The 23,731-nt window shown below is 41.0% G+C and overlaps 1 long non-coding RNA gene across 1 annotated transcript in view; it reads left to right on the top strand.

The window, feature by feature from the left end:
* Positions 1 to 22,160: 22,160 nt before the first annotated feature.
* LOC306800192 overlaps positions 22,161 to 23,731 on the top strand; it is a 28,023-nt gene continuing 26,452 nt past the window's right edge. Inside the window, exon 1 of the long non-coding RNA XR_013773771.1 lies at positions 22,161 to 22,279. This is a non-coding gene — a long non-coding RNA (uncharacterized lncRNA). The remainder of the gene's footprint in view (positions 22,280 to 23,731) is intronic.

Raw genomic sequence — 23,731 nt, forward strand, 5'->3', positions numbered from 1 at the left:
TGCTTTGACATCCCTTCAAGGTGACTGGATGACGTGCTTTGTACAGAAGTGTCCCTGGGGGCAGTATAACTGGAAACACTGGATTGTCTCTTCAGGCCACAAATTTTTTGAAAATTAGAGGCCTGAAATTAAATATGTAAATCAGTCCTTCTGTATGCATAAGCACAAACATAACAATGTAAGGTTCTGATTTTCAGAGCTGTTGCTGTAAGGTCTAACTGTGGGCACTCAAGGCTGATACTCTGAACTGAGGTGTTGCCTAGAGGAATTGAGTAACCACACTTTTGAATAATTTTCCTTTAGGTTTGTGAATGTGACTGTGTATGTGTTTATGTGACTATTGATTTCTGTATCTTATATAAATGTAAGGCATACATATATTTTCTTACAGAAGACATGTATGTGTAAGTAAATAAATATACAAATAACTAAGCATATTCCTTAGATGCATTTATATTTAAATTACCTTAGTTCTGCTAGGAGACATTTAGAAATATCTAATTATTCACTGAAGTGGAGAACAAACTGAAGAAAAATCTTTAAAAATCCAGGTATGAGAAAAGCAGCTGAGACTGATAGCATAGGTCCCTCCCCTGGTAATCGTGGAAATAGAGTGGGTATGGCTGCAGTCACTGCAGCACTGTGGGCACAACAGCATTTTGCTTGCTTTCAAATTTTCTTATCTAGTGCTCTCCTCTTTTTAGGGAGACAGGAAAAGGTGACAAGCAGGAGCCTGAGAGCAGAGCTTGTGAAATGGCTGAGGTCTAGATACTAGAAGCTGAACCTGTTGTCTTTATGTGTATTATACCTGCTCTGGGACTCTCAGGGCGTCGAAACTACTCTGGTTAGTTAGTGGGAAAGGCTTCTGCTCCTACTTTGCACTGACCAAATATGTGAGCAACAGGAGAAGGCAGCAGATAGGCTGAAGGAGACAAGTTATTTCAAAGGCAGTCTCTGGTGAAAGGGCACCTGCCTGAGGCTGAATGAGGCATCCTCCTCCTTCCCTATATGGGTGGGGGGAGCTGGATGCCAGCAGAGCCCCAAAGGGCGGTTGTGCACCAGGAATCATTTTCAAGGTGAAAACATCCATTTGCCAGTGCCCTCAAAAACTGAAAAGGCTGAAGGAGGGAATTAAGCCTCATATCATGCTCAGATGGGTGCTCTGGATGCCTGGTGGCCTGTTAAGGGGCCAATTTAACCATGTATTAGAGCTGGGGTACACACAGCTGGCAGCAATGGAAAGGACAGGATGTAAAAGACTTGCATGCCAGGGGGAAAGGAAGCAGATCGAAAGTTTTCCCTTAACACTTTTTCTGGATGTGCCTTGCTGCCATTCTAGATTTCTCTAAGAATTTTGGACGTGGATTTTTCCAGGAGGGGCTGTGGGCCTTCGCTCCTGGGAGGGTTGGAAGAGGAGAGCGGAGGGATGGCCAGGTCTGCCTGGAGATGTCCCGGGTGCTTCCACACATCTATTTCCCGGAGAGCCACCTGATGGTGCTGTTTGTTCAAGTTCCCGGCTGAGACCCCTCCGAGCCTGCAGAGCTGTGTGCGGACCTGCATGTAGATCTGCCTTATCACAGGGCGTTTAATTAATAAATAAATGATTTAAAAAGGGTTACATCGCCCACCTGGCTCTGGCAGTGGGAGCTCACCTCTCTGTGAGGCCCTCAGGCAACAACAGATGGGTTTTTAAGCTTAATTTCAAGAAAGTACCTTGGAAAAGGTCTGGGGGAGGCCAGGCATGGGTGTCTCTGCATTTTGTAAAGGCTGACGATAGCTTGCTAGGTTTTCCTAATTTATTTTGCATTCTCCTCACAGTTTCCATTGTGGAGCTTTCCCGTACAAGGATTAACCATCACAAGCGGTGCAGTGCAGCTCTGGCAACCTCCCTGCAAAACACGCATCCTGAATAATGATGACTGCTGAAAGCAGGACAGAAAATCCACCCTTCTGCTCCTTCAATCAGTGCTGGCTAGCAGCACCCCAGACAAAGAGCAGTGCTGGGTGGCACCCCCATTCCCACAGCCTGCCCCCCTTGCAAACCTGGCTCGCTCCCTACAGGGGCTCCCATCGAAGCACGCAGGCAAGGCAAGAAATGCAAACTGTGGGGATGCTCCTGCCCCCAGCATCACATATCTGTTTGGGGGTGCAGGCTCCCCAGCTACTCTGGAGGATATAGGCTTGTCTTTTCCATTTTAGGGACCAAGACCTGCATTTAGGGACTAGCAGTGCTTGAGGTGATGAACAAGCAGGGCCGGTGTGTGGGGAGAACAAGCAGCTCAACCTCCTGCCTAGCCTGGTTCACGTTCTGCTTGTGACAGAGGGCAGGAATTAATGCTTAGCCCAGGTTGCCCTACTCACTCCTGCCACAGGCAGCACCACTAGTGAGTCTTGCTGAAGCAAACAGGCCATCTTCTCATTTGTTTCTCGCTGTCAGGATGATGATGAGTCCAACTAGATTTCTTTCTGTTTGTGCTTGCTGCTTGTTTGTGCTGACAAAATACATGCATATTTTGCAGTTCCCTCATTTCAGCTGGTTGCTGTTCCATTTTAATGTGAGGCACTTCGTCGGAGGTCATTTACTCAGTATGTTGCTGGGCCATTTACAAATATGAACTGATGAATATTTCATCATTGTTCACCAGGAATTCTGTTGAAGTGTAGAGCTTCATGGCAGTGAGTCAGTATGTGATGCACTCAACCTGAAATAATTTCTTTGCAGCATCTCTCATCAGGCATGCTAACTGCTGACGTTTGGAAGAGGGAGGAATACATATATATATATATATAAATACAATACTTTTTATCTCACCTTGATTCCACTTAAATATCCGTGGAATCAGTGTTGCTTGGGGAAGGTGGAATAGCAAGAGCAGCCATCTAATCCCATTCACTGTAAGTGCAATACCCAGTCTTCCTTTCCTTCCTGCACTGCCACACCTCCAGGAGGGAGGCTCTGCTGGAATTAGAGACTCCCTCTTTAGAATAGGCACTTGCAGCAGAGGAGGTGGTGAGACCAATTTATCTTGCTGCAAAACAATCTAATGGAAGCAGGGCACAGTGTGCAGGGGGCACATGCTCATGTTAATGCCTGCTTGAGACTGCAAAGAGCCTGGAGCAATCATTCTGCAGAGGGATACTCAAGCTATTTGTCTCAGAGACCAATGATGATTCAGGCAGCAGCATCATTAGGTGTTTTATTGCTGAACCAACTGAAAAAAATCAGAGTCTGGGATAGAGTACCAAGGTTGACAGCGGGGTCTGTAAAGGTAGTTTACCCTGCAGCTGAGGGGGAGGATGTTGCTCTGTTGATGGTGGAGTGGCAGCAGAATGTCCCAGCTGCATGGTGCAGATGTGCTGATGGCAGTGCCTCCCTCCTCACCTGCTGGCTGAGGAAAAGCCAGTGGGAATTTGTCCTTTGCAATGGTGGTGTTTACACCGGTGTAAAACAGTATTGCACTCCTGGATTTTCTGGATTGTGTGGCTCTCATGGTGATTGAAGTCTCACACTGAAAACAGGGATGTGGAGCACTGTGTTTCACTAGTGAGAAAATAATCCAGCCAACAGGGCCCTGTAAACATCCATGTTTCTTTAGCCCTCTCCTTTGGTGCTGTTGCTGGGGACTCTGGGGGCCTGAAGGAACAAAGATTACTGTGACTGTGTCAGGTACAGCAGGGGGAAGGGAGGCCATGTGTACCTGGAAACTGTCTCCATCCCTGTTCACTCAGAAACCTTTCTCTGGTGCCAAGACCCCAGGGAGGCTGCAAAATCTGCCTGCTCTTTATTTAATGCTGGATGGTTTTCTGATGCTTCTGAGCTAGAGTGAAGGAGAGAAGTTGTGAATAGACAAAATTTGATAGCTGTGTGGGAAGTAGGGGGTCATCTTGACATATGCAGATGAGAAAAGTTGGTAGTTTGGAACCAAGCTCCACAATTCCTCTAAGTGAAAAATGAGATAGACTCCTCATCTTTTCACTCTTTCATTTCAGCTTGTCAATCTTAATATATCAATATTGATGTTAACATGTCAATATTGCAGTTTGCCTGGCACAGTGTGTGCCTGTGCAACAGGCCACCTGATGCTGCACTGCAGCAGCCAGGTCCTGCAAACCTGAATGCTCTGCTTTGGGAGAAGCTCTTGCCATACATTGTGCAGAACAGAGGTGGGAAATTTTTGAGACTAAGCAAGTTTTGTGCTGGTGACACTGTCTAGACTCTGCTATTCACAGAGGTCAGCTATGTACTCTTCATATATAAACTAGCCCACAGCACCAAACTACCTGGAACTAGTTTAATTTTAATGATCTATAGAGTTTTTGCTTTAGATTTTTTTTTTGATTGTTTGCTTGGTTTTGTTGTTTTTTTTTTTTTTCTCTCTCTTTTTTTTGTTCTTTTTAAGTTTTTGTGAAGTCTGCAGAGACTGAAAGTCTGTAGAGCATGGACATCCCATCACTGTGCTATTCCTATCTGCTTGTGTATGTATAGATGTGCAGTATGCCTTCTACTTCTGCATATTTTGGAAGAACCCCCAGAGAGGTCTGGTTCTCCTAGATGCAAAGTCTTAGCTGTCCTTTGCTTCCTTCCCCTCAAAAGGACCCAAACGCAGTGAAGGCATTTGCTGAAAAAATAGGGTTGGGTGGGATGTACTTTTTGTGACTGCAAACTTTAATCACCATTCTGCCAGACACTTCACTAATATGTCTGGGAAAATAAATCTTTTTGACTCTTGTAAATCCCTCTGTGCTTTGTCTCTACTTTTTATGAGTATGTTTTGGAAAGTTTTTGCTTGTATTTTATTGTCTTTAAACTTGACTTATCTCTTCACATTTTTTCAGGCTCATACTCTACAATACAAAGTGCTCAGTGAAAGCCAGCTTGTAAAAGGAGGATGATGTCTGGAAGTTAGATATATGGGAACTTGATGCCAATATTCATGATATGCAATGAAAGCAGTCAGTGTGGAAAAGAATGTGAGGGTGTCCTAGACTCCATCATAATCTTTATTGGGCTTCCTAGTAGATTTTTTAAAAATATACTTGGATTTTTAATTTGACAAAATGTAATGACAGAATGAAACTGATTCTGCAGTCAGTTTTTCCAAAACAGTTCAATTAACCTGTCGATCTTTAAAATACAATTAATAACTTTTTGTAGAGTGAGACTTCTTTTCTGTGGGGGTGCACACATGTGTGGGTGGTTACTGAGCATGCATGGTACTCTAATCTCTTCTCACTGTCTCTCTTCCATTCTCTATTTTTGAGGCACACAGATATTATGGGCCAGAAATTGCCACTTCTGTCAACACAGAAATAAACACGACTAGTCATAGGGCAAAACATGACTTGCTACAAATGCAAGTGACAGAAATTGTATCTGAATGATCATTTTTAGTAACACTTGGTTAGTGTCCAAAGTGGAGAGCAAATTAATGAACTTGTATTAGGATCTAGGAGAACAAAAATAAATGATTGCAATTCTAGAGCAACTTGGTGAAGGGAGGGCAATTACAATGGAAATTGCTATTTTAAGGCAGTGTCTAAATTTTGGTTCAGGGTAGGTTTTCTCAGCAGCATAGCTGACATTTCCCAGTATTTCACACTATGATTTTACAGTACTTCAGCCATGAGTTAAGTAAGTTCAGACTTTGCATGAAAGAGTAAATATAGCAGATTAAACTTTTTTTACTTAAAAAGTAGATGCTGCACCTCTCTGTGTCACCCATTAGTCACTTTTGTCACCAGACATGGTTACTGTATGTTCTGACAGATGATGTCTTTGCTTGTCCATCTCTTAAGGAAGTTTGGACTGTCAGAACTATCAAATATAGTTTAGATTTTGATGTAGCAGGGGAAGGACAAGAGGCACAAATAGCAGCAGGAGAAATTACAGCTGGATGTAAGGAAGAAAATTTTCACAGGTAAGATGGCCAAACACTGGAAGAAGTTGTCAGGAACACTGTGATATCTCATCTTTGGAAGTGGGATGAGATGACCTCCAGAGGTTCTTTTGTGCTTGTTATTCTGTGGTTCCATGATTTTGTGCAAGAGTTCAAGCAAGTGTTTTACACAGTCTGTACTGACTCTGTAAGGCACCAGAGTGTCTTTGTACCCCTTACAGAAACAAAACTCCCTTAAGATTCTTCATACTGTGATCAATTTTCCATAGCTTTGCAGGCTGTCACCCCTCACCCCATGCCCAATTAACTTTGCTTTTGCCTTTATCTTTCTGTATGTGTAAATGGCTTTGACACCCATCTCTGGCTGAAAACATCTGCTTTAATGAAGAAACTGAAATGTAAATGAAAACACACAAAAATTTAAGGCTTACTTCAGCCAAGGAGCTTTCTGGGTATCTCTCTGTGCTCCTCAACAGATTCCCATGGAAAGCTTCTTCCTCTGGCAAGTGTTGCTAAGGGGGATTTGACAGAGAGGGCTCTTCTCTTTTCACCAATGATGTAATTGATGTGCTCTCTCCTCTTTTTCCCCCTAAAATTTCAGGCCACCAGGCCTAAACAGACTGCAAATAAGCACTATATCAACATTCGAAATGAAACAGAGAAATTGGGTAAAGTTTCAAGTAGTTGAAATGAGGATCAATGCATTGGATCAGCCAAATGTTGTTTAGTTCATACCTGCAATTCTAAGACACAAGGTAAACAGGATTTTCTTCTGTAAGTTAAATTAAAAAAAAAAAAAAGTAATCTCTTACTCTATATGATAAAAAATTGCAGAAGACTCTTTATCCACATTTTCTATGTTTTTCCAGGATTATAGGACAGTTCAGGTTGGAATTGAACTTGGGAAATCTGTAGTCCCACCTCTTGCTGAAAGTAGGATAGACAGCGAGGCTAGATCAGGTTACTAAGGATTTTAGTTAGGTCCTTAAATCCTCAGGGACAAAAACTTCACAACCCTCTTGGGCTATGACTCTTCTAAAGAGGTCAGTTGTTCCAAATTTTCTGGGAAAACATTGGTAAGCTGAAGCCCTAGTTCAAAGGAGTACGTTGCATTGTCAGCAGAGAACAACCTGACTACAGCCTGAATAAGTCATTAAGATGTCCTCCAGCCTTCCCTTAGCAAAGTGGATCTGGTAGCACTGGAGGTGCCAGAAAGACTGCATCCTAGTTCGAGTTGCAGCTGAGCTTCAATGCCATCACTAGTGCTGGCACCCTCCTTGCCTTCAGCCCTGGAGCTCATCCAGTTCTGGACAAAGTCACACTGGCCTTAGAATCCAGTGCTGAGCTCTGGAAGAGACATGGGGGTTTTTGTTAATTTGGTGTGAATGAGAAAAACAATTGCTGAAGGGTACTCCTTTATTAGCTGTTAGTGAAGGCAGTTCAGGATTTCTGACTGAGATCTGATGCAAATATATGTTACTTTTGAGTCCTCTTTGCAGAAGCAGCTACAAGCTGGGTAAATGGCAGTGTATGCCAGCTGAGTGGAAAGATGGCACAGGTTACTGAGTATGAACGAGGAGTTCCTGGCTGAAAGATTGTGGCCAGAACTCTGTGGGAAGACAGACAGGTCTGAGGTGTAGGACCAGCAAAGTTCCTGACCACTTGCAATGTCTCTTCTGCCTGATGTCGTGTCTCAATATGCAGGCCACTTTCATGAGTTCTCATGTGTGATCTATGAGGGTAAGATGGAAAAGTTTCTTGCTTCATTGTACCTGTTTCGTTTTCCATGGACTTAAACTTGATGAAGTACCTTTTCTAGGTCAGCTTCAACAGGACAGATGAATTTCTGGCATTTATCTTGATATCCAACGCCAGGAAAAAAAAAAATCAATATTTAATAATTCCTTCTTAATAGACTTCCTGTGTTCCTGCTCAGAATATCCAAGGTCACCATGAGGTGTACAAAGGCATGGCAGCAGTAAAAGCAGTGCTCTGAATGCTATCACATGCTGTCTGTTAGGTTCATAGGTTGCTTTCAAGGACTTCCCATGGCAGTGTGTAATAGTAATCTTAACCTGACATACTCAAATGACTTATTTGTTAACAAAGCAAGGACAAGAAACAGCTTGCTTGAAGTGATGCATGTTTCCTTTTGATAATAATGCTCTCCATCAGCCTATTTATGGTAGAAGCAGTGCCTAATTAACAGCTTTCCTATGGTCCCTTGTCCCCCTCTGGTCTGGCTCAGAGCTCAGTCATGGTGGCTTTCTCACATTTGTAAACTGCCACAGAGGCCTCTCTCTTTGTCCTGCTAGAGAAGGATGGCAAGCTATGGCTTGTATTTTGGGATCATTACAGAGAGAAACATGCAAAACAGGGCCTGGCATGCTGAGCTTACTTCACTCAAAGGGAGCGAAAGAGTAAAAATCATCTGAAGTGTGCAAGTAACACAAGCTTCAAACTTAATGAGTTTAGGGCACCCAGAAGCCCGAATTTTACTCATAGTTAATTGAATCTACACTTCCAGGTTTTCTTCAGGATGTTGTACCCAAATATACACATTTCCTTCACACTTTAATCACAGGACAATTCAGATACGTTGAGACTTGTTTTCTACAAGGCAGAAAGTGCTTTTCAGCAGTCTTTTAATTTTATAGTATACTAGACATTCTGTGGGGGGGTTTTGTGCTTTTCCCCTTTCAGACTGTAATGCTATATATCTTTTACAATTCAAAATGTTGTTCAGTGTAGGGACTGAATCCTCATGAGAGGAACCCATCTGCAGTCTTTGGGTAGCTCCCTGTAAGATTCACACAACTTAGTGCATACATGCTCATATTTTACCTCCAGTTCTATTCAACTTTCTGCTTTTCCTTTCTGCCTTGTGCTTCAAGTTTCAAGGATGTTTGTATCTGTGCTGGCCCTACTTTTAACCAAAAAAGCAATAGGAAATTAGGTTGTCTTTTGCAACTAATCTGCTAGCCAAGCTGTGCTTGGTAATGAACAGGTAAACCCTCTAATTCTACTCAGTGGCCACAGTGGCCACTATTAATTGTTTCATGTACAGAGAACGTGTTTTAGAACCAGCAGTTTCCAGGACAAGCAGCTTTTTCCTTGTTGACAATGCAAGTAACAACCACAAAAGTTTGGAGGCCTCGTTTTTGCCTATAAATACTCCAAATGAATCTTTCTTGGCCTCTTATAAGGTCTTGTAACTTAAACTATGTGGTAAAATCCAACCACTGAGGATTTATGAAGCTTGGGTAATGACAATTTATTGACCTCTGTGTTCTTGCTCATTTACAAAGAGAGTCAGCTGAAGGAAAGGCATTCATACTTTATTATCTTTCCTTGAACAATGACATTTTTATTCCTTAAGAATTGTTTTTCTTTTTAATTTAGAGGCAAAACACAATTTCCCTTAATTCAACACATAGCAGAACATTGGCCTGAGATGCTTTGAATTCCTTTTCTAATAAATTCATATTTCACTGTTCAATCTTACGTTCTAGTAACTGCAAGATTAAAGTTGAACAACAGATTGTTCAAGAGGAATAAAAGTAATTTCTGATGTGTTGTAATTGCATTTTTTTCCTACAATAAAATACATTTTTTTTGGCTACTCCTTCACAAATCATCCTAATATTGGTTGATGCTGTGCTATTACAAATACCTCAACAAAATTATAGCAACTGTTGTGACAATATCAGAAATAATTAAACATAGACACTTAAGATTTTGTGTCCTAAACCATACAGTACTGGAAAACTACCAGCTCTGGCAAGAGCAAATGCCAGCAATGCTACTCTGCCACCAAACATGTATGGCTTTGTTGGCTGCCTCAGGCTTGCTAGAATATATAGTGGCTGAATTTTGCCTGCTTTCCCTTAATAGAAAGCACTAATTTTGGTCTTAATTCTCTCTCCAGCTGTCAGATCCCTGAAACTTATAAAAATATAATTATCTGTGATAGTCCAGCCCTTCTTTCAAATCTGGTTAAAATTAGCTAAGGAAAAAATTCACTAAAGGGTGCTGGCAGACAGGAATCAGGCCAAAAATACATCATCCATCATGTCAGTTGCATGTTTCATGGATAGCTGCTAATTTAGTGCTGCATTTCTCCCAGAGTAGCCCTTGCAGATAGCTACTCTGGTGTCCAGGAGCTGAGATTCTTTGGTGCCTGTTTCAGTGAAGAGCTACTTGGAAATATTTGGGTCTGTCCCCTCCAAGCACCACTGAGTGCTGGCAGCTGCTGCATGCTGCCAGAGGGGGCTTGGCAGCCTGAGGACTTTTTGCTCCCTGTGGATTTGGGGGCACACCAGATACCTGTACACAAGGCAGTGGGGCTGCCCCTATGGGCTTGTGTGTGGCTAAGGGTGTAGGCAAAAGCAGCAACGAGGCTGTAACAGCATGGGACTCCTCTCTGGAAAAAGACCTTGGCCCTCAGTGAGTACCAACCTCTGCACAACTTTGTGTTGCTGTGTTGTTATAGGCAGAAAGAGCTTGACTCTAGATCAGAGTTAAAGCAGTAAGTCTCTGTTCCAGGGGCATTTTTGACTGGGCAAGACACAGTCCAGCTGTTCTGTTTTGAGCCTGTGTAGAGTAAGGTGCATTTAAGTGTGTAGTAAGTTTACCAAGGTAAAACACCCATTTGTGTGTGGCACTGTCACCTCAATAGCAGAGTGTCTTCTACAGGCTCTGCTGAAGGGCTGATTTTCATTGAGTAGGGTGGGGGTTTCAGGTCTTGGCCCTGCTGCTGCAGAAGACCCATATGCCTGGATTTGACTTTGTGCCTGAGAGCATTTATTGAAATGTTGAAAAAAAAAGTTGAAATTTGTCGGCATGTTCATCTAGGCACATTTAAACTACGTGAGTTGTTCAGGCTGCAAGGTGTGTTTAATATGCTAAGTCTGCAAGGGTAGCACAACCTCTGTTCTACTTGTGTAAAGGACACAGTAGTGTGACACCTGGCAGTGGTGGAGACTAAAAAAAGTATTTCTCCATTGCACAGTGCAATTTGGTGAAGAGATTTCAGAGAGAGCCCTAAACTATTTAGCTGTAAGTACAGTAAGCAATATAGCTGCATTAGCACAGAGCTCAGCTAGGCAAATTAGCATTGTGCAGCATAGACATATCCTAAATTTCTGGTATGGTTTCCTCAGTGATGTTTTTCCAAACCAGGGCTTGAAAATAAAATATGGGATATTTTCACCCCTCCAAAACACGGTGCCAGGAAAGCTTGTACACATTTTCCTTTTTCATTATCTCACTATCATCTCATTTAAAATAAATTCTAACCTGACTACCTAATTACCTAATTTTGTTTAATTTTTAATTTTTCTTTTTTCTTTTTTTTTTTCTCCCCCTTGCTTTTATTGGTGGCATCCTCTCATTCATCAGAGTTTGGATCCCCTGTAACCAAAAGCTGTTTCAGCTGGGGCACAGAACAGAAGATACTGCCTCTGTATTATAAAGCCTGTCATTTTAGTTCCCTCATGACCTCGTGATAGAAGGCTAGACATGATCAGAAAAGGAATAGAGATCTGACATTATTATGTCCCTACATAAATCTACACAGTTCTGATCACACTATCTCAAATAGGATACGGTAGGACTGGAAAATGCTCAGGAAAGGGCAAGGATGACAGATGTTGTAGATTATGTAGCATGAGAGTAAGTCCCATTCTCCAGTGGAGGGCTGCCACAGAGGTCTATTGTGAACAACATGAAGAAAGTGAGTAAGGAACTGCTAAGGGCTGCTACAATCTTAGAATACATGGTGAAATTCCCTGAAGGAATTGGTTTGGAAGTCTTCAAGGGAGAAATCTCTTCTCAGTGACTGACAAGCAGTGGAACTCACTTCCACAGTGTATGGACAGCTCCAAACATTTAAATAGAGTTAAAATAAGGACATGGATTACTTTGATGGTTGTTCATCAATGATTAAGGGAAATCAGGAAATTAGGTTGCGTTATTCCTCTCTGGCATCACTGGATGACCCACTAGGTTATTGTAGATACTAAGATGTCTCGACCTGCGACTGCAAATCTACTATTCTACACAGTATATATAATTTTTAAAGTTCTTTTATACATTCTTTCATATATATAAATAATATATATTCAAAGTATTTATTCATTAATTTTATTCTTTATTTAATTTATATTGTATATAAATTCTTAAGATAAACTTTGAAGATCAAGGGAGGAAGACCTAATGTGCTACTGGCTGAGGTGTAATTTATCAGAGAACATCATCATAACTCTACCTGTTTGAAAAGACTGAGAAAATGAACATTGCCATGGTGCATCAGAGGTTGATGCCTACCCTGACACACTTCCCCTGCATTCTTTAAGTCAGGTGCTTTGGGAATTCCTGAGATAAAAGTTACACAAGTGTTGCTCTACTTAGTCAAGAACAGTGGCCATTTTACAGTGGCCTGTAAATTTGGAATAAAAGCAGGGAAAAGATGAGATACAGACAAGATGGTAAGAATATATAGGAGACCTCATTTCTGCAACTATTTAAATATCCTGTATATGGCTCACTTTCAAGCAACATACTAAGGAGAAGGTGGTTTTGCAAGCAGACTCTTCATTCAGTAGAGAATAAACTACATTTAATATCTGCTGAAATCTCACATAGATAACTTTTCTAACAGGTTGTAGCTTTTTATGGCATCTGTTTAATGTCTGCATGGTGATTTTCTTCCTTCTGTCTCCATCATCCCAAGAATTTGATGAATGAATGGAATGAAATCATCGACCATTGGCATTTTTCCATCCTCCAAAGTGATAAGATACAAACATTTAAGCTTATATGGATTTTGGAATTGGTTTGATGTTTGGGAGAGTAAATACATAGTTTCTGCATTCAGATTACCTCTGCCCTTCTGGAGATTCATTCTGGGTCATCAGGATTACCAGAAATTGGACTGCAGGCAGAATAACACAGGTATAACACAGAATAACACAGAACATGCTGGGTCTAGAGTTGGCTAAGATATCATGATTGCTCTCTGATCTTTGTTATGTGAGATAAGTAAAAAATAGTGATATTTTTGCTAGAAGAGTTTGTTCTGTCTCTGCCTTTATACCTGGCACAGAGGCAGAAATTCCAAGGCACAAATCAGAAACTCCCACACACAACCCTTGATTGCTTCTTTTTCAACTCACCATGCAATTGCCATATGTGAATCTAGCAAGTGACACTTCCTAATCTAAAGCATTATCACTTTCCTAAAAGTACAAGCTTAAATAAACTGCATGATTGGGAAAATTAAATCAAGACCATGTCTAAAAAGTGAAGAAGGATGGACTTCTAATAGAACAAGTTCTCCCTGTTGATACTGGTGGCAAAATGTCCAGAAGTTTGATGTCTCAAAAACCTGTGTTCCTGTGAGCACATGAAATAAAACCTAGTGAATGCAGGGTATACTGAAACTCTTCTACAGTGGTCAAATTGTCTCCATCCTTTTTTATTTTTCTCCTTTATCAATTCTACTGAAATCACCAACAAATACATTAGGGCAACACAACAGATAATCACACCTCAGGCTTCACTTAGCTTATCTTTTCCAATATTTAAAGACCTGTCTTTTGCAAATATTCTGATCATCTCAGAAATATGCATAAAACCAACAGAGGTTGTTTGCAGAGAGTAGAGGAAAAAAAAAGTGAGGCAATCTGTGAAATGCCTGACTTAGTGTCCTCCATGCTCAAACAAAAGTTCTTCCTTAGAAAAAATCCAGAGGCAGAACATACAGGCACTGCAGGAGTAAAATGGGTTTGAGTCTGGATCTCCAAAGCACTGACAGGTAAATTACAAAGGGCAGAATCTTCATTGCTGGTGATTTAGGAGGCATGAAGAGATGCAGCTTGATTTGTGGATCCCAAGTGCAGTTTTCAAGGCTGACAATTAATAATAGGAAATTGACTTGTAAACTGAATGAATCTGACACAGGGTCATGAGAGCAAATTACATTTGGAAGCTATAGTGCCATTTTTCTAGTTACTTGTAAGAATGGTGAACAGTGTGGATTTTTGTTTGCAGATACTTTTTGACTTTTCTCCTTCTGTGCTTTTCTTCTGCCATCCCCATCCTAAAAATTCAAGTTTTTCTTTGGGGATTTACGTATTTAACTACTTAATCTTGTAATTTGAAGTAACAAGACAGTTTGGTGACATTTTACAAGACAAAAGCCATTGAGTCCACCTCTCATAACTACACAACTGTTAAAATCCTCGTATGACTAATCTCTACTTCCCAGCAGTCTACTGCAAATAAAATCATACTTTGAACTGTGCTACTTTAGTACACCAAATAAAGCTCCCACACGACTTCCATATCAGCTCAGAGTTTGGTTAGCCTAAAACCATGGTGATGTTTATACAGATCACAGACTGTATTAAATGAAACTCTCCCTATAAACGTTTGTGGGAGATTATATTAAACCAAACAGTCTATGAAATCTTAAAAAATGCAGGGTGCTTGGCCTCCTGTGAAATGGTATTCAAGAAAATTAAGTCACAAAAGTGTATCCCTAGTCCTCCACAATTGAAGGACTATTCTGACAAAAAGATTACTTTGCCTATGCTGATTTTCAGCCCCATCCTCTCAAACTTGCATGCAAAGGGCCCTTTGGGAAGCAGCTTGCTTGGACACAGATTCCCAGGCCTAGAAGATCTCTTTTACTCATATTCCTTTCCAACTGGCTGCTCACACGTGATGTCAGGAGTTGTATGATATTTGCACTCTTTCACTGTTTCTCCATTAGCTTTCAAAGTAATGGGATAGTTTTTGAGATGGAAGCAAATGAAAGGAATGCAAGATTCAAACCTGTGCATTTTTTAAAAGAAGACAGTCTGTGCCTATTGTTAATGCTATCCAACCCCTAGATGGGCAAGAATTTACTTCTGCACTTCCAGGGAATTCAAATAATTGAAATGTAGCTCTTCTGCCCAGCACAGGAGCTGTCTTCTGTGAGGGAGAACAAAGAGTGGCTGCTGTCTGCTTTCAGAGGGGCAGGCAGCACCTTGAGTGAGACCTGTGGCAGGGCTGGGGTCCTCCAGGCCCTTGGGTGCAGAGAGGTTTGGGGATGGATCCAGGCTTTCAGACATGGAGGTGTTTGAGGATAAGGTCCTGGCTGAGGGAGGCAGATCAAGCAATAGGCAGTTGGTACATGATGAATGAAGATTTCACAATATTGCCACATCTGGAGGTCTGACCCTTTCCTTTACCTGCCTTTCAAAGAAGGGCAGGGGTACAGTGGTGGTATATTCTAGATCTGTCATATATCCTGAGTTTTCAAAAATGGCTTATATCTTTGCTATCAGATGTGTTTAACTTCTGCTGTAGTTTCAATACTTTGTAAAAGAACTCGACTGTTACCAATTACTGTGCCGAGGAAGCTTCCAACATGCAGTCAGATGACACAACCTTAGGCCTTGCCTGTTTCTCTTCACTTAGCAAATACTGTAACTTGGAGGATGATCTGTGCCACTGTGGATTTTAATAGCATTTTTATTGTGAAACACACAAAAGGAGATTTCAGAAGTGCGGTGTGATGTACAGTCTGTGTGATTGCCGTCAGCGATTTGTTCCTGGTACCCAACGTGGGAAAGGGAAATGCAAATGAAACATTTGTCTCCTTGAAAAAAAGGCTCTGAACTACTTGAATTGGAGGGACAGGCAGAGGCTGCTTTGCAGATCAGAGCTGTCCTCTACTCACGCAGCAGAGAGCAGAATCTGCCTTTGCCCTTCTTGACTGTTGGTACAAATTCGCAGTGCCTGCTCACCAGCTGGTGACATGAGGTGGTGACTCCTGCCCCTCCCCAGGTGGGAGACCCTGAATAAAATTAATTGATGACTGCAAAACTTGGCATCTTTCAGGAAAGAAGCAAAAGCACTGGCTCTAAGTCTGACTCCCCCCTGCTGTGGCCCCTTTGCATCAGTCTGGCGCAGAGGGGACGCACAGCACTGCCCACTGTGCCACAGCTGCTCCAAGCTGCAGCAGCGTACTGCTTCAGGGTTGTCAGTCCAGCAGCTGTCACGATCCCTGCATGGATGCAGACTTTTAAAAGGAGCAGCAAAATGTCAGGGATTTTATTTGTGTGACCTGCCCCCACTGTGCAGACCAGAGTTGATGCACAGCACAGGAATGTGGTTAAGATTAAGGAAATAAGCACACACACACACATGAGAACTTCTGCTTTGTTTCATTATGACAGGGGATTCATTTTTAGGACATATGTTCATTTCTGATACCTGTGCACATGCCTGCACACAATGGGTTTCCACATCCTCCTGACACAAAAGACCCCCTGATCTACCCAAGGTAACAGTTCAGTTTCCATTCCCTCCTCTACTCTGGGCTGCTGTTTGCTGTAGCATCCTTCCTGGTTACAGTGCCCAGCTGGAATCACATTGTTTTTTTGGAGCTGTCTTGCCACCAGTGTTCTGTAGATGAACAAGGACTACAGTCTGGTGCCCATCAAACTTTTGTCCCACCAGAGGCAAAATTCTTAGGGATCATTTTTGCCATGACACCATTCTCCCATAGAACAGATCCCACCTTCAAGGCAATTGCAGTGAAATGCTGAGAAAATTGAGACTGACCCACAGAAAGAAAGCCTAAAACTTTGAAGGCTGAAGTGACATAAGCATTTTGATTCTAGTCCTCTGTGTCTTTTCAGGTTTTAATTTGCTTTTGTCATTCACATATTTTCCTGAGATCATTTATGCTGCCAGTGAAAATCTAACTTGATCTTTTCCTTGGAAGTAAATGAAGCCTATTTTGAGCAACACTGGTCAAAAGTTTCCAGTTAGAAGTGGAAAAGAAAACTTCTCTTTGTTTTATAAAACAAGTTTTGCTCTCCCCTGCACTTTGGCTTTCTAGTAGCCAAAATAATTTGGAGCAAGAATAAATGACTTGGCATAAATGTATTCTTGGAAGAACACTACTCTGAGGTTTCCCCAGGTCTGAGGTTAGTTTTGTACAGTAGGGTTTTACTATGTGTGCATCTGCTGTATTTTGTGAGACATCAAGACTTAGGCCTGTGTGCATATTTCTACTTAGACTCGAAGAAGGCAATCAAAATTTTGTCCCTCACTTAGAGGCTTCTGGCTCTTGTTTTTCATTTCGTTGCAATAGAAATTTAGGGACCATGTGTATTGTCTATTTACCTCATGCCACTGCTGCAATAGGTACAGATCATCCTCCATGGGTTGCTCAATGTGAAGTTGCAGTTCTGTTCTTACCTGCTGGTTTCTCTACTCCTGAGGGCAGCAATCTCTCTGCTACCACTTGTCCCTCCAATAAACAAGGGCTGCCTCTACCTAGTCCAGACTCTTTGCTCTAGATTGTGTACAAAGTTTGTGAAGCTAACAAATAAAAAATTTCTTTTTATTAGATGGCATAGACTTCTAGAATCATATTATTTCACATGACCTTCACGTGTCTATTTTTAAAAAAGTAGGATAATGATGTTGGTGACCACACAGAAAAGTTTGAGAAGCAAAAATCATCAACATCAAAAATCTGGAGACAAATAAATGGAATTCATCCTTAGAATTTATAATAGTTTAAAAAAACCTGCTTTATTTCTACAGCAGTCTGACGAGAATCTGAGTCATTAATTTCGAATGCTAAGAGCAAGGGAGTACTGGTGAGAAGGCTGGGTATGTGCTTCAATGAACCAGACATGGCTGAGTTTAATACTGATAAAAGAATCTTGAAATGTTAAGGAAAAAAAAAAAAAAGCTGCACATTTGAGTTTTACTGTAGAAACAAACCCCTGCCATTGCACTATTGAGAAGCTTTTCAGGTGCATGGAACATCTTCATGGCATCTAGGCAAACATGTAAAATACTGTGTGAAAGAGGAAGGTAAAGATAGCTAAAGACTGAGAAGTTAGTTTTCTATCTGCATTTCCTAGACCAGCTAAAAGGCAAGTGGGAGAATTTTGTCCTTTTGTTCTGACCTGTGACTAGGCTTATGCCTAAAATGTCTCAGTTTCTGGTATTTTTGAGCATTGCTTTTTAAAATTATTTTTACAGTCTGTATGTGCTTTTACCTGATTTTTTGCAAACAGAATGGGGTCTCAAAGAGATGTAAACTAAATATAAACTAATGTAAACTAAAGCACCTTCAAGTTCTTTATGTCTTTCATCATTTTTTTCCTTTAAAACAACAACATAAAATACCACAAGAAAATTCTATCTTGTGAAGTCTGCCTTAACTCATGTGCTGTTTTTTAACTCATTTGGTGAAGAACTACTGTGAAGGATCTGATCACACCAAAGTGTGTTTTCCAGCAATGTTCATGAAAAGGATCCCGAGCAAAACTGCGTGTGCCTGATTTTCTGTGCCAAGATTAACAGTGTGGAATAACAGCCACTGCACAGTAAAAGATTCTTTTTGCATTTTTCCCACATTATCCCACATGACTGAAATGTAGAAAGTCATACTTTTGAACATGTTGAGAGCCAATAGATGTTGTAACTGAGATGTTTGAGGTAATTGCTTTTTAGAAGCAGTAACCTACCTGGGTGTGAATGCAGGGCTTGGGCCACACAAAGCGATTTATCCTAAATTTTAGGATACATTTTGTGGTACTGATGTAATATGGAGAACACATTCTTGAGACTGATGCACTTAATACTATCTTTATCTTGCTCTCTGGACTAAGGTTTCAACTGAGGGCCTCCAAAATCTTCCAGCATGCAAACATTAGGTTAAGCATGGAGCAGAGACATGGAAACCCTGGAGTAGGTCTGGCAGAATAAAAGCAGGAAAAAAAAGGGTTTTTTGAGCTTGGGTGCTCCTAAGGAGTGCTGAGCATTATCTCCTAGTGATAAGAGTGCTGAGATGTTATCTCCTATCTAAGTTCCCAGGCAGAAGCCTGAGAATGTGGAATTTTTTACAATCTGCTTCTCTGCTTGAGAGTGGTCTTGGCAAAGACGCCATATGCACAGCATTGTATTAAAAGTAGGTTTGATTATTTCCCCTGGTAATACTAGAGCAGTAGATGTGGCAGTAGGAAGAGAAACATTAAAATGAGTGCAAATGGAAGCTCATTTCAGTGGTTGTTCATATTCCACTGCAAGAAAGGTGTCAGGGAGATAACACTGACAGTGCAGCAGCCTGACAGCTACCTTTCTTCATTGACTTAGACTGCAATAAAGCACAGCCTTTTTGAAACAAAGTTCAAGTAGCCAGAGCCTCTCTGTGGAAATTAATTTCCTCTGGAAGCTAGTTCCACGTAACTCATCACCTACTTCACTGAACATTAGTCAGCCCTGTCGCTGGTGACAGAAGCACTTGGCAGAGCTGCTGGAAAGTGGGTCATGTGGTGGATAAAACATAGCCTGCTTCCCCAGGCTGCTTTTAGTGTGGACCTCCTGAGACTGCAGTAAATAATAAATACCTGCAGGCCACTGTGGGCACTTTGGATGCTGCTGCATAGCTTGTCTTTGGTCCACGAGAGGGGCAAACCTTACAATGATGTAGTAGGTGAGCAGAAAGAAAGTTTGGGCTACCCATCTCTGTTTCTGACCTGCTATTGTGGTGATGCTTTTTCCTGAGTATGGGGAGCCATATACTGTTGGATGATGCAATTTCTACCCTCATAGGCCTGCATAGACTGAAGGGCTCAGGACTTCACTGGGATGATGGTATCAGCTGTTTGTTGTTGATGCCTCACCAGTGGCACTGCTAAGAGGAGACCTGGGGCGCTGCTCCTGGGCAAACACCCAGCTGTGCCTGGTTACAGGGGGAGATTTTTGGCTGTGAGAGCAGTGTTCACTGGCACAACAGCCATTTCATGTGTCCCCCACAGGAAAAGGCTGTGGGCCACATAGAATTTGATGTCTTTTAGAAGTCTTTATGAGAAGTACAAAGCTGCGCTGTTTCAGGCTTTTTAAAAGTCACATCTTTTATTTGAAAAGGAACTTGCAAAGAACTAAAAGAGAATGAGGTTTGTGATCTATTTTTGTGCTGTATAATGTTTTATTCCTTTCTCTTTCTTTTCACTCTCCCCTTCCCTTCCCTTTCTCTTTTCTATTCCTCGTTAGAAAGGTTAGGAGTTTTCCTAGCTACTATTCAACAGCTTGTTACCCAGTTGGTAAACACCAAATTTCAGTACTTCCCATCACTGGAAGAATCAAGGCACTGAATCATTAACAAGGCAATACTTTGTGCCAAATGTTTGTTTATGATTAATGGTAAACAGATTTTTAAAAAAGAAAAAAAGAAAGGATTAAAATATCCTCTTTACTAAAATACTTGCCCTTCAATTTTCTTCCACAAAAATGTTTGGACAACTCTATTAATACATATTTCTCTTTTTCTGTCAGAGTATTCCAAAGAATTTTTACCCCTCCTTTGTTACTACTCTGCTTGGATGCCTTTGTAGTGATGGAAGAAAACATCTATGTGATGCTAAAGGTGAAGTTCCATGTCTTGTCCCAGTCTTTCAAACAACTCATATCTATTGAGTGGGAGAGATCCTCTTCCTCATTGTTCTTGGTTTTGGCTGTGCAGCCTCATGCTGAGTCTGCAGCTGGCAAAACTTTTTACTGAAGCGGCTTTGTCTCTATCCTGGAAGAAAACAAGATTGCTTTTTTCTGAGTTTATTTGCTGCTGGATTTCTGTATTGTATTAATTCATCAGAACTCACGATAACTATACAAAACAGTGTGTCCAGGAGTGATGTAGGGGCTGTGAGATGTCCATGTTTCAACAGTGGCAGAGAAATGTTGGATGGGCTCAGTCATCCTGTGCTGGTTCTCCACCAAGATGGAGTCAATTGAGCCACAATAACTCAGTATGTGTGACCTCTCAGCCTGCCTCCAGAATGAAAGGTGGATGTGCTCACATAGAAATCTTCTCCTGAATGTTCAGCTGAGAAGAGTGTTCCCACCGCCTCTCAAGCCACATTTCACCAGAATGAGGACTGCACTTACCTCAACTACTCTATAGCAGCAGTGTATTCCCTTGCTGTGGATTGCATTCCTCCAAGGGATTCTCAGACTAAAAAGAGGTGTGGATTTTGTCCTTCCAGAAGTTTCTTTATAGTGGTTGGTCCATGGTTAGCCTAAAGGTGATGATAATCAGAGGAAAATTTGAAGAAGAGAGCCGCCCACACTGGAAGTGGAAAGTTGGATTAGTATATGCAAATTACAAAGGACTCAAAATTTATGAAATACAATGCCAATGAATCAGCTCCTATTACTTTTGCCAGGCTGTCAGCACTTCATCCCCATGGCCTAGCAGTCACATCTGTGTGTCTCCCAGTTCCCTTGGTACAGGCAAACAAGGAAACTGAGGGATCTCCTGGGAAACAACACCTTTGTTAGGCTTCTCAATTGCTGCAACACAAAACAAAAAAAAAAGCAGAAAGGATTTTAATAGGAAAATAAAGAGGTGCAACAGTCTGAGCAGTGTGAACATGACATTGTTAGATGGGCACTCTTGCCTTTAAAAGGTTATCTTTTTCCATTAGAGGACTGTTTAAATTTTTAAGTGGTGCACAAGCTCATAAGGGCTTTTATTGCGTGGGTTCCCATTTTCATGTGGGTTTTGAATGTGTGGGAAAAGCTGATGCATTAAGATCTATTTCCAGTCTTCCCCTTGGGAACTATTGGTGGTCATTTCATCTTTCTTACATGACTTTAAAGATCTTCAACATCCACCCCCGACCCACAAAAAAAAAAAAAAAAAAAAAAAATCCCTCAAGAAACAGAAACAAACAAACAAACAAAAAAAAAGGAAATGGTTTTCTGGTTTTTCTGGTTAGCTTCCAGTGGCAAATCTTATAGAGGAATACCAGGGCTAAATACAAGAAGCATAACATAAATTTCAAACAGTTTGGATTTAACTAAACCCACAATCCTCAAAATTTATTTGGACATAAGTTTCAAATAAAGTTAAAGCTCTTGTAGGATAAAGGAAAAAAACCCCAGAAATAAATGATGATTTTTTGATCATGATTTGGATCAAGAATACTTAAATACTTGTGCTGATGTACAATATCTCTAGCAATATGACTGGCTTCCACATGGGAGGGGGAGAACTATAATAATGAATGATGGGTCCGATGAAAGGTAATTTTTCTTCTGTCACATAGACTTCAAATCAGTCACTGTGTCTCCCTTGCTCTTTCTTCTAATTGGAATGCTGCAAAATACAAAATATCTTTTCCCTGTGTTTTGCTGATAAAGTAATTTCTAATTTGCTTTAAAATTGCAGGTATGAAGAGTTGTATAGAGGAAATGCTCCTCACTTTGAAGATCTCGCTTGAAGGGCCAATGGAGAAAGTCCCTGAAATTAAAGATATTTCAGAGAAAAAAAGGAGGGAAGCACACAGATACAAGAAAGAAAGGTAAGCATCTTGTCTATTGAAGAAATTGCCTTCAAGTAAGAGAATTTATTTCCCTAAGGATAATTTGATCCTAGGAGTCAAATTGTAACTAAACAAAAAGCCAAATCAAGAGCACCAAATTGATTTTGCTTCCAGTGTCTTTCTTCTAATTTTTCCCTAATTAAAAAGAGAAGAAGGATGTGATAAATCCAGCTATTTTTTAGCTCATTGTTGCACTCATCCCTGAAGAACCTCTTCCCTGCATGCATTTATTGGTGAGGAGTGGAATGAAAGCCTCTAGGTTAAATTTTCAGAGATGAACACTTACATTTAGCTTAATTGGAAAAGCAATGGTTGCAAATAGTGAATATCTACTGCCTATCTTTAGGAAAAGTCATATGTCCAACACTTATGAGAAAAAGGTCACGTACATAAATGTGAGGTATAAGCACTCAGGTCTGGTTTTGGAGTGAGTGAACCAGTCAAGCACATAAAGAAACTCATGGTGGGGAGGGGAAATTAAAAGTTATATATATGTAAAAAAAACCAACGAGGAGTTCAAGTTGTTCTATTTGACAAATGTTTGTGTCTTTGGTGATCATCTGTTTCCTCTTCCAATATATGCACATGTAGAGACTACATGTTTCTTCCTGCTTTTTAGTCTTGCACAACTTTCTTTGACCACTCCCAGCCACTCAAAGCACTTTGCACAATACTTCCCTTTTGGCTTCTCATTTGCCAATATGTGATGCCAGCATTTCTCACCCAGTTCCTTCTCACTGTTCAATTGTTAAATGAACCTTTGTGCCCCGAGGTTCTTTTTCTTTTCATTTTCCTGGAGAATGGATGGCAGGAGTGCATAAAACACATCCAAGCAGTGCTTGCAGGTTTGGAGACAAGAAAAGCAAGGTGCCAGCACTAGGTGAAAGCTCAGGATTTGTGCTGTGTAATTTATGTTTAATGCTACAGCAGAATCTGGGTTTTGTGCCTGGCTCTTCAAAGTTGTAACATGTTTTGCAGCTCCTCTTGTGCGTGAGAGTAAAGGACATTTTGACTCACTTGAGATCCCTAGAAATGTTAGAAAAGAAAGGGAAGAAAATAGTACAAGAAAAGACACTTATGGAACTGCTGAGGTGATATAACCAGGTGTCTTTTCATGTGTATCCTTTATTTTTCCTTCTATCTCATCAAATTTAAACAACCTAATCCTATGAAGGATTAAAGCTGTGATGTCTTTTTGCCATGTTCCCGTGTTCTGGGATTTTCTCATGAGTTAGCATTTGAGCTCTAATGAGCCTGGAGGTTCAGTGAAAGCACAGGCAGCAACTATTTACACATGAAATGGTTGAAGGTAGTGCCTTTTTCTTGGCCAAGGGATGTTATTCCTTTCAGCCACAATGAAATCCCTTCAAGTCAATCATATGGTCCCTTAAAGCACTTGAGAAATGGGATATTTGATTTGGGTTCACTAAA

This window comes from Erithacus rubecula (assembly GCF_903797595.1).
Source record: "Erithacus rubecula genome assembly, chromosome: 3".
Lineage (NCBI taxonomy): Eukaryota > Metazoa > Chordata > Aves > Passeriformes > Muscicapidae > Erithacus > Erithacus rubecula.